Source organism: Setaria italica, chromosome II, assembly GCF_000263155.2.
Source record: "Setaria italica strain Yugu1 chromosome II, Setaria_italica_v2.0, whole genome shotgun sequence".
NCBI classification, from domain to species: Eukaryota; Viridiplantae; Streptophyta; class Magnoliopsida; order Poales; family Poaceae; genus Setaria; species Setaria italica.
Window position 1 is genome coordinate 35,823,635 of NC_028451.1, and position 18,311 is coordinate 35,841,945.

At 48.5% G+C, this 18,311-nt stretch overlaps 1 pseudogene; it reads left to right on the plus strand.

Moving 5' to 3' along the window:
* Window positions 1–65: 65 nt before the first annotated feature.
* LOC101773043 lies at window positions 66–16,032 on the plus strand (annotated as a pseudogene).
* Window positions 16,033–18,311: the final 2,279 nt, after the last annotated feature.

Below are 18,311 nucleotides of genomic sequence, written 5' to 3' on the forward strand. Positions count from 1 at the left end.
CGCGACTCGCACGGGACGGGACATCCTTTATCCATCCATCATCATACCCCGCGTCGGACAGCCCGATGGCGCGCAGAGCAAGTCAGGTGGGCTCGTGGCCCGTCAAATCGAACGACGACGAGCGATGGGCCGGCCCTGCTGTTACCGGCACCACGAACGTGCTCAGGGCTGCCTCGGCCGCGAATGCCCAGCGACTGGTGGTTGTGTCATCCATAGTTGCCGTCGAGATCAACCCGAAAGGTTGGCTCGACAGAAATTCAGAGATGAGAACTGCTGGTTAGACGAAGAATTCTGCAGGAGTAATGAGGTAGCTTGTGCTGCTAACTTCTAGAACCAAAGCGTCACACTCACACACACAGACAAGCTCTGATCACACGTCGAATAATTCGTTGCCAAATTTGGGCTGCTCACTTTTTCTACCCCGCGCTAACTGCAGAGTTGGTACCCGGTTGCCAAGATCATAGCAGAAGAGGCGGCGCTCGAATACGGGCGACAAACCGGCCTCGGCGTGGTGTCCCTCAATCCCGGATTGGTGCTCGGTCCCCTGCTGCAGCCGACTGTTAACGCAAGCAGCCAGTTCCTCATCTACTTACTGAAAGGTTTGGACCATGCATCACACATCTTTCAGCAACTCAATCAAAAAATAAATTCCAAAGATCATTGTAGTTTCTTTTAACACACGAGAGCTTATCTTTGAGCACTGACATATGCAGGAGGCCCTGACAAGGTGAGGAACAAGCTGTGACACATCGTCGACGTCCGTGACCTTGCCGAGGCGCTGCTCTTGGTCTATGAGGTGCCTCAAGTCTGTGGTAGGCACATCTGTGCACCTCATGTCATCAGCGTCCACGAACTCCTGGACTTGCTGAAGAGCAAGTTTTTTTTGAAGGGTGCTATGGCGGCAAGGAGCTGGCCTGAACATTACGGGGGCGTTTGGTACCTTGAGTTAAAGTTTAGTCTGTGTCACATCGAATATTCGGAGGCTAATTAGGAGGACTAAATATGAGTTAATTATAAAACTAATTGCACAGATGGAGGCTAAACGACGAGATGAATCTATTAAGCCTAATTAATCCATCATTAGCAAATGTTTACTGTAGCAGCACATTGTCAAATCATGAACTAATTAGGCTTAATAGATTCGTCTCGCCGTTTAGCCTCCAGCTGTGTAATGAGTTTTGTAAATAGTCTACGTTTAATACTCCTAATTAGTATCTAAACATTCGATGTGACAGGTACTAAAAATAAGTTTGAGGAACCAAACGGCCCCTATATTGATATACGAAGTGGTGTATACAAGATTTGTGAAAGGAGGGTTTTGAGGAGCTTAGATAACTAGGTCGTATTACATAGTACACTACTCCACAACACCACAGCAGTTGCTCAAGAGCAAGTTTTTTTTTGAAGGGTGCTATGGCAAGCAAGGAGCTGGCTTGAACATTATATTGATATATGAAGTGGTGTATACAGGATTTGTGAAAGGAGGGTTTTGAGGAGCTTAGATAACTACGTCGTATTACATAGTAAAACTACTCCACAACAGAAGACGATGTCGATGAGGGGCGTGGCACTCACGATGAGCCCAAAGGGCCAGATCTGCCCCTGCATTGCGAACGAGCACTAGTGGTGGATTGAAGCTTGGTTGGAACACGATGGCATTCCATCCTTTCCGGATATTCCAGGTGATGGCAGTGATGATCGCCGAGCGAAGGTTGGCCAGGAGGTCATCCGGTAGCTGCGGCATAGTCCAAAGTTCACTGACAGAGGTGAGATACGGGGAACAGTCCCATCCAAGCGCGTTCCAGGGCATTGCTGCGCAAGGACATCGGAGCAGGATGTGCTCTTGGTCCTCGTGGCCATTGCAGAATGCGTAGAGAGGTGAATCAACAATGTTACGGTGGTGTAGTAGAGCAGCCGAGGAAGCCGTTGGTGGTGGACGAGCTAGAGGAAATGCTTACATTGGGGGATGGCGGTATTGTATCAGATGTTGTCCGCAAACAGATTGAGCGGTCGTTGTTCCATATGGTAGTGGTAGAACGCAGACGAGGAGAAGGGAATCATGGAAACACCAATGCCTCGAATGTCTGAGGTCAATGGAGCTAGGTGAACAACTTGTAGAGCTTGCTGCAGGACGTTATGTTCGGCCGTTGCTGCGGTAGAGATGCCCTGGTGAAGATGTAGAACCCAGGTAGTGCCATCCCAAGCATCCAAGACTGTCATGTTGGCGCGTTGGCAGTGGGAGTAGAGCACGGGGAAGGTCGCCGCCGAAGGTTGGGGACCAATCCAGTGATCCAACCAGAATGCCGTGAACTTACCATTGTGCAGGTGAGCACAAGTGCTCGATCGGAAGTCCGGCAGGAGTTGGACAAAGAGGACCATACAGGCGTGTCAAGGCAGTGGGCGTTGCCTAAGTCCTGGCTGGCTGGGGGGGCTGTAGAAGCGTTGGAACCAACGCTGCCAATTGGTGGACGGTTGTTGATGCAATTTAGCGAGGAATTTGGAGAACAACCCCTGGTTTTGGATTGCAAGATCTTTGACACCAAGGCCGCCGCGTTGCTTATCCCAACGGACCAGCTCCCAAGTGGCTTTACATTGTCCCCTATTGCAGGAAGATTCACCTATCCAAATGAATGCCCGACGACGAGTGTCAATAGCTTCAATGGTGCCCTTGAGAAGCAACATGGAGCACATAGCATAGACTGCTCGGACGCCAAGGATAGCGTTGGCTAGAACGGTGCGGCCACTGGGAGTGAGGACCTTCCCACACCAGCCCAGATGTAACCTTCCACAGCAGAGACCAAGGGTTGCATTCCTGCGAGACGTAACTTGTGAATGGAGAGGGGCAGCCCTAGGTAGGTCTGAGGAAACATGGCAACAACGCAACTAAGAGTGGCAGCCATGAGATCCGCTTGTGATAGGCTGACACCAATTGGAACAAAGGTGCTCTTGTCAAAGTTGATGTGCAATCCAGTAATCAGAGAGAATTCATCCAAGATGGCCTCAAGGTGGAGCAATTGACCATGATCGGCTTTGAGTACAATGAGCATGTCATCAGCATACTGGAGGACCGGACATGGCAGATCTGGCACGAGTGGGTGGTGTAGGTGGCCTTGAGCTGAGGCGGCGATGACCATCTGTTGGAGGAGGTCAGCAACCAAAATGAAGAGATACGGATCCTTTCTTGCACTAAATCCATTTGCCTAGCACTCCATTCAACACCACTGCAGTTTAGCTTGGGATGTTGAGGAGGTGGATCCAATGGCGCCATAGCGGTGGGAAACCTTTAGCTGCTAGGATGGCTTCCATTACTATCCAATCAACAGAATCAAAGGCCTTCTGGAAGTCAAGCTTGAGGGCCACAGCAGGGGCGCTGCGCTTGTGGCAACATTCTACAATTTTAGCAGCATAGAGGAAATTTTTAGCGATGCATCTGCCCTTGAGAAAGCCGGTTTGATCAACATGATACGCACCAAATCAATAGCACCATTATGGAAGTGAGTGAGTAGGTGGAGCAGGTCATCCTTCATGAGATCCCAATTTGCTTGATAGAACAGTGGCGGGAACCCATTCAAGCCTAGAGCACATTCCTTGCGCATGGTTGCAAGGATGGCCTTTACTTCGGGCATTGTGAATGGTTCAACAAGGAGAGCAGCTTGCATGGGGGAGAGACGGCTGGTGGTGAAGAAATGACCCAAGTTGTGCGGGGGAATGCACTAATCCGTCTGTCCAAGGAGCTTCTGGTAGAAAGCATGCAAGAGAGCGGCTTTGGTCTTATGATCAGTGATGAGGGTGCCATTCTCCGATTGGAGGACCTTGATCTGGTGGCGGCGCCTTTGGACGATCGCAGTGAGGTGATGGAATGGTGTTGCCATCACTGAGGATGCAAGTCCTCACTTTGGCACGTTGCTGCTAGTAGAAAGCAAGCTGGGTTGCTTGCTCCTGAGTTGCTTCTCTGACCAGGGCGCAAAGAGAAAACTCCACTGGGTAGAGTGGCCGCACCTCTTCAAGGAGATCCATCATTCAAATCACCAAGTTGCAGTTGTGAAGGATGTCGTGTGGTGAGCGCAAGGACTGTTGCCAAGCCTTGAGATCAGCCCGGCAATGCTTGAGGCTGAGAGCGAGCTTGGTTGTGCCAGATTGTCCGTGGACGCTACTCCAAGTGGCCGGAATGACAGCTGCGCAGCCTGGAATCCTTGTCCAATGATTGTTGAATCTGAAAATGTTGGATTTGGGAACCTTGGAGGTCGCTGTGAGCATCAGTTGACAGTGATCCGAAACAGGAGCTAACGCCAAGGTTACCATGGAGTCTGGCAGTAGGAGGCTCCACTCAGTGCTAACAAGGAAGCGGTCCAGTTTCACCATGATTGATAGCTTCTGGTGGTTGGACCAAGTGAAATGGCGGTCAAGAAACAACAGCTCTTGCAAGGCCATGTTGTCAATGGCCGTGTTAAAGAGGAGGGCTTTGTTGTGATCAAAGTTGTCATTGGAGCGCTCGCCAGGGAAGCGTACAAGGTTGAAGTCACCTAAGAGCATCCAAGCACCTACAATGCGGAATGTAGAGCGATTAGTTCATCAAGGAATCCTGGTTTGTTAGGACGGTCACAAGGGCTGTAGTAGTTAACAATGGTGAATTGCATATTAGTGGCAGTGGCTAGGAAGGTAGTGGTTAGGGAGTGTGGGGTGGTGGTGGAGTGGCGCCTGAGGGAGAAGAAGTAGGGGTCCCAAGCGGTGAGGATGCCGCTAGCAGCACCAGTGGAGGAGAGGAAGGTGAAAGAGGTTGAATGTGGAGCTAGGAGAAAGGTGGCTACCTTAAAGCAGTCAATGGTGGTAAGCTTGGTTTCTTGTAGGCAAATGATGGAGGGCAAGGAGAAGGGAGGGCAAGTTGGACGTTGTTACACTTAATCTTGTCACCTAGGCAACGCACGTTCCAGGACAAGATGGATACAACCCTTAAAGCGTTAGCTATTATGGAACCAGCAAACCACCTGAGTGAATCACGAGTAATCCCATGAGAGAAGAAAAAGTGCACAAGCCAACAAGTAGGAGAAGCGGATCCACCTCCTAGGATTGATGGTGGTGCCTGGTGGCAACCATAGCCGATAGTTCTAGCAGCGCACAGTTATGCTAGCCCATTCAATGGTGAGGCAGAGTTCAAGCTGACGGCCATACATTACATGACAGGTGACAAGGTCGCAATTGAGGAGCAAAAGGTGTAGAGGAGCAGGTGATCCAAGCTGGGCATCATCAGTCAAGAGCGTCGATGAACGGAGCGGCAGCACACTCCAATTCAAGCAGACAGGGCTCCTGGACGACGACGCAGATCTAGTGGAGGAAGCTAATAGAGGTGGAGCATAGGTTGACCAACATACCTTGGTCACCACGCACATCTGTGCGGAAAGGTTGGACGGGGACCTTGAAGTAGCCTTGTGTGCCATCAGCAGCTGTAGCAACGATCTCGAAGTAGGATCTGTGATGTAGGGCGATGTCGACCTTGGCAGGCTTGGTGAGGAGGGGCTGAGCATGAACGTCAGGAAGGATGGTCCAACCACGGAGCCGCCCGACCGGCACGGGCAGGATGCCATCGATGGACATGCTGCCATCGCCATGACGTGGTCGGGAGATCCTTCGAGGTAGGCGTGGCAGACCAACGTTAGGTTCAGCTGCTGCCCTCCAAGAGCACCTGGCCTAACCAGCGGGTCTAGGCTCCCCAGCCGCGGGGGCTGGCCCGCCGCCGCCATGCATGTGGGCAGGCCCATGTAATGGCGAACCAAAGATCTAGCTAGGACCAGGCGAGGGCAGGCCATCCCTGTCGGAGTTAGAGTCCTTTAAGTCTTCAGAGTGGATGATCTCAATCATGGTGAAGGAGCCGAGGCTGCTGTGGTTCTTGATGAATTCCTCTAGAGGAATGTCAGCGGCGCCCTCAGCCTTGACAGTCAGAAAGTTGTAGAGAAGTCCACACCAAAGAGACCTGGGTTGATGAAGTGTGGATTGGTGTAGGGGCCGGCGGAAAAGACGATACGCTCGTGATTCCAGTGCTCCATGGGGTAGCCGCGCATAGCAAGGCTGACGAGAGCTTCATGGTCGAAGTGGAAGCGGTTTGGCATCTCCTCATGGTGTTCCAGCATGATGACGTGTTCACGTCCTAGGAAGGAGGCCAGCTGCATGGCACCCTCCCGGGCGGCATTGCTCTCGAACGTGACGAGGGTGGCGCCGTAGGAAGAAATGGTGAGGGTGACCTGAGGGTCCCCGCCTTGAGCGATGAGCGCTTCGTGGATAGATGTACCAGGATTGGGCAGCGGCAAGTGGACGACGGCGAAGGCGAGGTAGGTGAAGCATGCCATGTGGATGGGCGACATGAAGATGTTGATCGAGTCAGGCCACTGCGGATCCTCCATGTCTTCACCATTAGCAATGGCCTCCAGAATTGAGTCGGAGAGGGGAATCTCTTCCGCCTCCAGATCTGTTGTGAGTTCTGCCAAAATGGGCATGACAAGGACCAGTGGGAAGGTCGGCAACCCGGAGCTGGAGGTGGTGGCGGCCAACCGCGGCGAGGCCGGCGCAGGTGATGGCGGGTTTGCCTGCATCGACGAGCCGTCGTAGGGGAGACCAAGCATACCATCAACAAGAGGGTGAGGGCAGGTGCGGCAGTGGCGCTGGGTGTGCTCAACTACCCAGCAACAACGGTAGTGCACTAGCTCCCTACATGCGGTGCGGTGGTGATCCAAGGCGAGGCAGTGGAAGCAGCGGCGGTGGTTCGGGGGGAGCAGCTGGTGTTGGTGTTTTATACCCGGCAACCTATCGAGGGTATCCCGAGGTAGTAGATTGGTTGGTTGGGGATCACCGAACCTAGAATTTGATGGTAAAAGCGAGGACACAAGACACAGATTTATACAGGTTCGGGTCACTAGAGTAGCGTAATACCTTACGTCATGTTTGGGGTATTGTATATTACGTCCTGCGCTTGGGTGTTGTTTGGTGTTGAAGATTTGGTCCTCTATTGTGGTTCTATGAGGTCTTGGCCTACCGATCTAGGGACTCCCTGACTCTAGGGGGCGTGATTACTAGTTGGTTACAAGGAGGAGTCCTAGTAGGATTACATGGTATGAGTTCTAGTAGGATTATAGAGTAAACCTAGTAGGAGTCCATCTTCTTCCTTCCTTGCGGGTACCGGGGATCTATGCTTGAAGTTCTTCAAAGCTACTGTAACAACCTAGCTTAATTAAGCCATATTTAAATCTTAAACAAGTCATTAGTGCTTAAAGAAGAAGAACTTTGACAATAATAAAGGCAAGTGAAAGTACACTTTTGCCCCTCACACGCTTAAACGCTGCCCAAATAGTAACTTGAGTTTTTGCTTAAGAACTTAAAAATCTATCCAACTAAGAGTCGTAGAATTCAACTTTCCCAACAACTTTTGTTTTTGTTGTTTTGCTTGGATCTGAGCAGAAGCCCTTCAAAAACCCAAAGTGCAGATCTGTGTTAATTTGTTTTAAAACAGGCGAAGCCCAAACTTTGGGGCTCTCTATTTTGAAATTTCTAATATGAACTCAAGCTGATCTCTATACCAAAGTTTTAGAACTTCAGGACCTTAACAACTTTGCTTTAAGGAGTAAGTTCTAAATCTACCCTGAAAGCCTTCAAAATCCAGGTCAAAGTCACCTAGTTTGGTCAATCCAGCCTCTTCGGCAATCCAGGCTAAGTCTGGAAATCAGCCCGACCTGGCACCTTAGTGCGGGTTTATCTCTCAAAAGTTGAACAGAACATCAGAAAAATCCTTTATTAGAGTTTGAGAACTAAATTTTTACAACAACTTTATTAATTGGACCCTGGTCCAATTCGCCTCCGAAGCTTTTCAAAACTGCAGCTCAATTCAGCCAAACACCCTTAAAACCAGCCAAGCCGCCGTTTTCTCTTAAGTCCCGGAAACCGGCGTTCCTCCAAACTTTGGAGTTTTTAATCTCCGAATCCACCACAATTTTGAACTCGGTCCAATGACAAAAGTTGGACTTTGGTCTGTGTACTACAACTTTTGTAAAGGGAGTTAATGTGGTGTGGTTCGAGAATTAGGAAATCTAAGCGCTTGAAGATAGGCTCGGCGAAGGGATCCCACGAATCCGTCGGCTCAGGGCGCGCCAGAGCACGCACGCCGCGTGCCCAGAGTGCCGCCGCCATGTGTCTTGGCCTCACCGGCAATGCCGCCTCGCCCAGTCGCCGACCGCGACAGGATGGGTCGACGCGCCCCGTCCCGCAGTCGCAAGTGACGTCGCCCTGCCACCTCTCTGCCCCATCTCGTCTCGCCCGAGGCCTCACCGGCCACGCCTGGCACTCTGCCTGCAACCCTGCCACCACCCCGGCCACTCCGCGGCTGAAGCTGGCTGCCGCCGCGCCCGGTGCTATCTCACCTGCTGCGCACAATCCGCCCCACCAGGATCTCCGGCTGCGCTCCAACGCCTCCTGGCCCTCCCGTTAAGACCACCAGTCGTGCTGCCCGCTCGCACCCCGCAACGCCGCTGCCTTCACCAACCGTCGCACAGGCCGCGACAACTCCTCCCCCACCTCGCCAGCAGCGTGCCCCGACAAAGCCGCTCGTCCGGCACATGCTTGCGTCGCTTCGCTCGTCCTGTCGCCTCGCCTTCCGCGCCTCTCCTTCCCCTCTGTCCACCAATGGCGTCGTCGCTATTAATGGCCGTGACAGCATGCGTCCGCTCTTCTCCGGCCCACCGGCCAGCCGCGAGTCCCCGGCACCTATAAAAACCCCACCGGTGCTACCGCGCTCCCCTTCGCCTCTCTTTCCGCTTCAGCTAACCCTGTCCAGACCCTCACTACTCGCCAAAGCTCTGCCGCCGCAAGCTCCTCTAATCCGCGCTCACACGCTGCCGCCCGAGCTCACCGTGGAGCTCCCTTTTCCACTCAACCCCGTGCCTTGCCGACACCACCAGCCGCTTCGCCACCCTCTCGCGCAGCTCTAGAGCTTGCTTGTTGCCCGCGGAAAGCGCCACCACCGTCAGACTTCACCACCACCCAAAGCTTCCTGCCCTTCCACCGTTCCGCCGCAACCAAGCCTTCCCGTCGTCCCAACCGCTTCAAACCAGCCCAAGGTGAGCCCGTAAGCCCTCCCGGCCACTCAACATCCCTAGGCCGCCGGCGCATCGCCGGGAGTTTGCCCACCCGCCGCCGTGCGCCGCCGAGGACCCAATTGCGATTGGGAAAGTTGAATCAGGGGCCTTAGTGTTAAAACCTTGGACCTTTGCATGATTAAACCCTAGACCTAGGGGCTAGTTCGAAAGTTCGCCGCGACTTATCTTTTTAAATCGGCAGAATATATGTTTAACTTTGGAAATTCACTAAAATTTGTAGAAAATTCAAAAAAATGTCAAATTAATTTTGCTAGACTCAGTATAAAGTTTAGTTCCTAATAAAATACTTTTGGCATATGTCACTGCTAGAATTAATGTTGTATGTTTTAATTCTTTTTTAAGCCATTGAAATCATAACAAATCATAGAAAAATGATAAAAAGTTAACTCCAACTCTCTAATGTCTGTTTCAAACAGTAGAAGCTTGGAAAAATGTTTTGGAGCCCATCTCAGATGTTAAATCTCTATTTTAGTTTTACCATGAGAATCTAAGAGTGTTTTTGTCTTTTTGCATAACAATTAAGCTAGAACTGAGAAAAATATGAAACCTTTTGGTTTAAGTCAGTGGTGTAATGTAAATTATGGGAAAAATATGAAAACCACCAGAAATAAATAGGTGTACCACTTTCCTATTTAGAGAAGAATAAATAGGGTAAATGCATCAAAAAAGATGTCCTTCGCTAAAAATTGTGAGAAATTCACGAGAAGCTCTGTTCCACCACTGGAACCTGCTATTGAAATTTCATGACTAGTTTCATTAAGGTTGCTGCTATAAAAATTGTTTAAATACAAGCTACCTTTAGGTAATAAAGGTAATATTTGAAGAGATAAAAAAGAACATTCAGAAATAGGATAACTTTTCGATCTAAAGTTTAATAAAGTGGAGATGTATATATGTACACAATTGCCATCAAACAAACCCTCAGCTTGTACCACAACCCACCTTCCTCCTTAGAAAAAAAAGTATAAAATCTTTTTTAGGTGAATGTGGTCCTAATATAACTTCTTCTTCTTCAGCATTAACTTGTGTTTACATCCTATGAAAAAGTTGAGGAATTAACTTGATGCATTGCATTTCGTGTAGAGCTGAACCTCGCAGATAGAACTTACGAGCTTCACCCAGCGCCAGAAGAAGGAGCCGTAGCTGAGCTGCAGCCCGCTGGAGCCACACCCGAGCACGCCGAAGACCCGTTCGCTACCTCCCCGCGTGAAGGCGAGCCCCGGAGCATAAAACTCCTATCTTTAACTACTTGCAATATATATTTTGGTTGCTTTGATTGTGCATTTACGTTTCTAGGATTTGATTGAAACCATAGATGCATGAACATAGTACCCCTTTGTTTGGAACACTAGTATGACAGGCCGAGTAGTTGCAATGCTTAATAGGACTCGGTAAAAGCCGAGTGATTGACTATCACTCGTGAGTTATAGGAGTTGTTTGTTATCCTTTTGTTACAACCATAAGGACGATGGACGGGGCAGGGCTCTGTGAACTATTTTGGTGGTCGGTGGATGGCCCCATCTGTCTACACGAAATTGGACTAAGGTCGAGATGTGATAGTGTTGGTGATCAAGTGTTTGAAAGTACTAATCTCATACCTAGTATGGGATGGGGAAGCCTAGTACCTGATTGAACCAGGACGTGAGCGGTTTGTTCCACTATCGCTGGAACGGAGTTCCCTTGCGGCCGCATGTGGTGACAAGTGCGGTCATAGGACGGTAGAGGCTGGGTCTATGGAGCCTTGTACCAAGGGAAGTGGGCCCAACATGGGTCTGGGAATTGATGGGGATAGCGGACAAGTGAAGTGACCCTTCGTGGTGCGCGGATGTCGTGAGATTAGGTTCGCCATGCATGGTTAAGAAATTTGAATCGATTCGTCTACCTCTCACAGTTTGGGACTACTTAATCTCTATTCTACGCTAAGTAAGAATGGAACTTGATAATGATGTTAATATTAATGCTTGTCATAAATTGTTTTGAAAACTATGTTTGTTTAGTTCGCCAAAAAGCTTGCATGTCTAGGTGTTGGTGGATTAGTACCATCGGTCGGTTAAGTCTTGTTGAGCGTAGTCGCTCAACCTTGTTGTGGCATATCTCTTTCAAGTGATGTTGACGCCTCTGAGCTTGTCGCAAGTGGCACTTGGCCTCCCCAGCTTCCTCCTGGGTGGACGGTCGAGTGGGATCCCTCCTCGGACGGCGAGGACCGGGATCACTGATGTCTTGATCGGCTTCGTCATGATGTCCGGCAACGGCGTTAGCTTCCGTTTTTTTATTTCTGATGTTTAAACTCTACAACTATGTTTGAATTTCGAACTCAATATTGTAATAATCTTGCTGCACTTGCTTAATTTGGATGATCTATTGTAATCTCTGGAACCACTCACCTTCGTGTGAGCTATGCTTTTCTGGTCCTGTGAAGTGGTTTATCGGATGAAATCCGACGAACTGCCGAGTTAACTTGATTAAAGCACATGATCGCATGTTAGGCGACTTAATTGTGCTTTAGCTAAGTTAATTTGAGCGGTTCCACCACAGCTGCCATGAGGCTATGGTGTGCTAAGCCCCTGATCGTCTTTATTTTGTAATCTTCATCTTTGGAATCTGATATGGAGGGCAGCGGAAGTCGCACTCGATATGGAGTTGCCCTCGAATCTTAGGTTGAATTGAAGAATCAGGCTGAGGATCAATAAAATCTTGAATCTTCTTTCTTCATTTTGAAAAAGATCAACTGTTAGGTGTAGCTTATCAGCTCCCAAGACTTGGAATGATTAAATAATCAATTCAAGGGTCTAGCGAACTTTAACCTTCACGCCAGTCATCGTCTGAATAGTTTTGTAGCGTCCAGCCCCCGAGCTTATGCACAAGGGGAGCCATAGGAGCCATATAGAGTAGTTATTGGTGCTTAGCCCCCGAGCTTGGAAGCTAGCGGAGCCACTAAAGATATTCCTAAGTACTAATTGGTGCTTAGCCCCCGGGTTTGGGAACTAGCTGAGCCATTGGAGGTACGCTGAGCGTCCTGTTGAGTCGTCGTCGAAGCTTGACCTGAAAACAAAGATGCATATATTATGTAGCATATTGTAGAATTTTAGAACTATTGGAATTTATTCAGTGAGGAATATAATATAAATGTTGTGTGTCATGCTCTTATTTCGGCCATATTTTTCCTAAGTAGTTAGCCTATTACGTTTAGGCTCTCAGTCCCTGGTTAGCCATTGCCACTGTGTGTGAGATCTTTATCTCGTGTACGCGTATTGGCACTGCTGCTACGGAGATCTTTGTCTCGCGTCCTAGTGTTTAGGCATGACAGAAGATCCGAGGCTTTCACTAATTAAGGTGTGTTCTGCTCGAGGAGATTAGCGACCACTAAGAGGAGATATTGAAAATAAGTAGTCGACATGGTGACAATAAAAAGAGAGCACGATTGCGCTTAAAGTAGTCATTAAGAGTTTTCTGCCTTTTGGCAAGGATAGCGCGTGTTGCCGCGTACAATATTTGTGCCTCCTTAGGGTGCAGTTGATGTGAGCCTCCAGCGCTCAGTACATCAAACTCGTGGCCATAGCCTCCAAAATTCAATGTACCAAACCTGTGGAGGTGCCTCCGGAACTTAGTGCACCAAACCCGTGGCCATAGCCTCCGTAATTCAGTGTATCAAGCACGTGGCTATCGGTCAATATCCCCCAAGAGTAGTTGGTGAAGTGTAGCTCTGAAGGGTAATTCCTATCGAGAGACATACATAGATAGGTAGTCGGCGTATTGGCCAACCATGCTGAAAACAAGTTAGAGAAAAAATAATTATTAAAAAGTGACTTAGCTTGATTCATGGGCGATTGCCGATGAAGCTGTGGCGGTCGTTGATGAAGCCTCGACAATTTGTTGATGAAGCTGACTAGTCGGAGTTATTTTGACTAGTCATCATCGGTGAGAAGTCTACAGCGACTAGTTTTCTAGCCGAGGCGAGTAGTCAAAGTAGTCGTCGGCGAGTCGGCGATGCCAATTGTTGGTATTGCCGCGAAGCACTTGAAGTCTTCTGGTGGCCTCCTGTGTGTGCGTGTAGCATAATTCCACGAATTTCCTTCCTTGGCACGGGAGCCAGCAAAAATGTGAAGAGGTTATTCCGTCTGATCCTTGTGTGTGTTGACCGATACTGACTCAAAGTTGCTACAGTACTCCGTGAGATTTATTCCTTTTCGAACTCAACATGGTAATCAGCTTGACCTCGCACTGTTGGCCCGTTACCAGGATTTGTACTCAGAGATCTGATCGGATCAAACTCCATCTTGGACTTGACGCTACCCACGATGCAAAATCCACCAGTTTGAGGCAGACCAATTCGCCGATCTTGCTTGCTAGTCAGCAGATGATGAGATCCTTCAAGCTTGCCTGATGATCTCGACGATCACCCCGCGCCAGATGTCGGTGTTTTACACCCTGCAACCTACCAAGGGTATCCCAAGGTAGTAGATTGGCTGGTGGGGGATTGCTGGATCTAAAACTTGATGGTAAAAGCGAGGGCACAAGATAAAGATTTATACAGGTTCGGGCCGGTCCTCTGTTGTGGTTCTATGAGGTCTTGGCCTACCAATCTAGGGACCTCTGCTCTCCTTTATATATTCCAGGGGGCGGGATTACTAGTCGGTTATAAGGAGGAGTCCTAGTAGGATTACATGGTATGAGTCCTAGTAGGATTATAGAGGAAACCTAGTAGGAGTCTGTCTTCTTTCTTCCTTGCGAGTACTGGGGATCTATCCCCGACAACGAGCGAGGTGGGTGTGGCGAGCGAGAGGGTGGCGACTTGACAGGGGAGGAGGCAACGGTGGTGAAGGAGGGGTGAGTTGGGGTTTTTTGGGAAATGGTGGAGGGAGAAGCAGAAGTGCCAGGTAGGGGAGGGAAGAGGTTCCGCCCGGGGGAAACGGCAGGATACCGGTGCATGCGGTGCAAGGGCCAGAGAACGGATGCTCGCCAGGTGGCGAAGTGGACGGAGGGGGGGCGTCTCCAGTAGGTGGAGAACACCACGAGCATGGAGCGGAGCGTGGATGCACGGAGTGTGAAGTTGGCGGGACAGAGCCGATAGGACGGCCACACCCACCTATCAAGGTCGCGCCCTCGGCAGCCATGATTGAGGCGGGCTGGGCCGCAGCTGGGCCGTCTGGAATAGGAAAGCCCATAGGAGATCCCGCGCAAAGGATCTCAGACGAATTTGAATAGGGGATGGAGGAGAGAGCCGTTCCAAGTCAGGGAAGAACCTAAGACGAACGTGGCCATGGTGGAGGTCCCCAAGGGTGAGGATGAACCGTGCAAGCGAGGGTCGTACAACAGTGATAGAGAAGATGGTCGGGGCAACTTGGTGGACTGGCGCGGTGGGGGTTGAACCATCCAACCAAAAATTGAGGGTGTTGTGGACCCAAGCCAAGTTGTAGGAGGGGAGGCGAGGATACGGCAAGACCCAGAGGCGGGAGGGAACCAGCAGCGGTGAGGGTGAGAGCACCTGGGCGAAGACATAGGCGTGGAAATTCCAGAGCGCGAAGTTGTGGAAAGCCTCTCCCGGGGAGAGGCTAGGGTCATTGAGGTCGCTGCCATTCGAGCCCTAGGAAGGGTCATGGGGGGAGACAAAATTTGAGGACGAGGGGTCTGGCTGACCGATGGCGCGGTGGAGAAGATGGGCACCGCACGAGGGCAGGGGGCGGCACTGGCGACGGTGGTAGGATGACGGGCCCACGTCGCCTGCAACCGCGAGCGGGACGGAGGCAACCACAGGGCTGGAGGCAACAGCGGGGTTGTTTGGTGGGTTGGTGGCGTCACCGGACGTGCTGGGAGCTAGGGTGGCAGCGACCGCCGGACGGGGGTTGTCGGAGTTACCCATGGGGCTTGGTTGGGGAGGGGCGGGTGGATGGGGGCGATGCACGGGCGTCACCCACGGGGAGGGGAGGAGAGTCACTCATCTCTGGTCCGTCTCTCGTGTATTCTGATTTGTCCAACCATTGATCAAAAGGGAAAGGAAATCAATCGTCAGCCGTGTAAAGGATATACATCGGGTGGAAGCAAATGTAACGAAAATGTATGTGGCTCCATCGCCGCTCAAGAGCAAGTACCCTTGTTACCCTTACATCACCACGTAATTAAAACACTTATTTGCACTATGCTCTTCCACTTTTCTTTAATTTTAACACCGAATCTTGGTTTCTAATCTGAGCTAGTTCCTGTTTGGGAATTGATTGGCAGGGAGAGCATATGTGATAGGGATCACCCAGCTCCGATGACGTCTGAGAAAATAAAGAAGCTCGGTTGGAGCTGCCGGCTACTCGAGGAGACGATCGCGGACACGGTCGAGTTCTGCCAGCAGGCTGGGTTTCTTAAGGATCTGGATGAAGAGTGTTAGAGTGCGCAACGGATTTCCAGCCCAACCCGCTATACCCACAAGCCGGCACCACACAAAGTCTAGGTCCACCGGAGCTCACAACAACAAGGTCTTGAGCCTAACTCAACCCAAAAGACTAGCTTGATGGGTGAGGGCTGCCCCCACCTATATGTTGTGCTCCCCACCATCAATTTCCAATGTGGGACTAAACCTAACAATCTTCCCATCACACATCGAGCCCAACTCTTCCATCACATACAACCCATGCGATCTCCCGAAAACGTCATCCTAGGTCCCGAGTCAACTCTCCAGTCACATCAACCCCGTGTGACCCTCCGGAGACGTTCACGAGCTCCCCCGTCATCACGTGACCCAAGAGATGTTCCAAGTTTCTCGACCTTTTGACTCTGATATCATCTGTTAGAGTGCGCAGCGAATTCCGGTGCCGGCTCGTGGGTATAGCAGGCCGGGCCGGAATCTGCTGCGCACTCTAACAGAGAGGCTCCTTGCCATTTCCCTCCTCTATTCAACAAAATCTAGTCTCGGCAACAGCATCGGTCGTGATTCTGTGTGCATTTTAATTTGCTTCTCTTATTATGGACGACATGTACCGACTTTGATTTGAATGTTGTTGTATTTGGTGGTGCTACGCTACAACTATGTGTCAAGTTCATTGCAGCTTGCAAGACTTTGCATGTTTATAAAAAAAACATGGAACTCTATTATTAATATGACTGTTTTGAACTTTAATGATGCTAATTTCTCTCCTAACCTGGAAGCAATTTAATAACATTTCCTACTAACATTTCCTACTGCACATCACCTGTACAGGGCCAGTCCTAAGATTTGGGAGGCCCGGGGCGAAAGTAAAATTTGGGGCCTTTTAATATAAACATTATACAAATATATATATAAAATATTACCAATAAATAATTGAATGTATCTAAAAGCAATATTCATATTAAATTATTTATACATATTACCTTAAAAGTTTCTTCTAACATTCCTTGATGCAAAGTCACTTATGATAGAGTTTATGTCAATCTCATCCAACAATTTCTTCTCGATGCATAATGTTGCCAAACCATTTAACCTCTCCTAAGTCATTGTTGACCTCAAATAGTTCCTCAATAACTTCAACTTTAAAAAGCTTCTTTCAGCCGATGCGACAGTCACAGGCACAGTAAATAAGAGTCGGTAAGCAATGGAGACATTAGGATAACAATCCACATCTCTGACATGCTCAAAAATCTCCATAGCAGACATTACGTCATCTGGCAAAGTGAATTTCATAATCTTCAATTCAGAAATAAGATCATATACCTCAACATCAGATGAACCATCAAAAGAAAAGGTTTCTGCAAATTTAATGCAACATTCTTCAAGTTCATTATCATTTAATGAGTTCAAAGTGCTTGAGCTCATCAAAAATCCAAATATATCTTTAAACACCATGAGTTCTTCAAATCTGTTCTTCAAAGAAGCGATTGCCATATCAACCAAAACAAAAAAAATATTCAACTTCAAAAGCCTTATCAGCTTTAAGAATTTCTTCTTGGCAATTACTTTCATCAAATTGTTTCTTCCTCGTAGCACGACATTTTTCAGGAAATGATGCCTCCACACCCATGTCTGTTGCAATACCTTTGGTGATGATCAGACTCGAAGAAAACCCCTCATTTCTATAATTCTCAAAGTATTGCATTATACCTTGTATTTGCTTCAAAGTAGAGTTAATACACAAGGCTGGTGATTGCAGCTTCTTGCTCACTTTATTTACAGCAAATAAAATATCATGCCAGATAACCATACCAAGTAGAAACTCAAAGCTGCCAAGTGCATCAAATAAATTTTTTTGCATCACTTCTATCCTTAGATTCAACGTCAGAATCATGATGTAACTCAGACAAAGCGGATCTTAACTCAGTAGCTTGATATTTTATTGTTGTAACACTTTTGATTCGACTCTCCCAATGAGTATTGGATAATGATTTCACAGTTAGACTAGGAACATGTTTAAGCAAAATATTCCATCTTTTCGTAGAACCAGCAAATAACACATATATGTGTTGAACAATTCCAAAAAATGAAACAACTTTCCCACTAGATTTTGCCATATCACAAAGAGTAAGATTTAGACTATGGCAAGCACATGGCATATACAATGCTCTTGGATTGATATCAAGTAACCGTGTTTTTACCCCTTTGTATTTTCCTTTCATATTAGAACCATTGTCATATCCTTGACCCCTTATGTCACTAATAGTTAGGCCAAAGGACTCCATAGATTCAAGCAATACATTAAAAAGCCCCATACCAGATGTGTCATCCACCTGCAAGAACCCCAAAAGTACTCCTCAATTTTTATCTTGCCATCAGACAAATTAACACATCGAACTAATAAAGTCATTTGTTCTTGATGACTGACATCAGGGGTACAATCTAGGATAACAGAGAAATATTTGGCCTCTTTAACAACCTTTATGGTATAACTTGTGATATCAGAAGCTAAAAGAGAGATCAACTCATTCTGAATTTTGTGACTAAGATAATGATAATGAATTTCTTTGTTCTGAATACGTCTAAGGTGGTCTTGCATTACCAAGTCAAATTCTGCAATCATCTCAATACAAGCTAAGAAATTACCATTACTATTGTTATAAAGCTGCTCACTGCTTCCTCTGAAAGCCAAATTGCGTTTACCAAGAAATTTCACAATGGCTATTATTCTTAACAAAACTTGCCTCAACCGTTCTTTCTCCTTTGTGATTTGCTGCTGCAATTCTTTGTCAATTGTTCCTTTTTCAGCAATCTAGCTC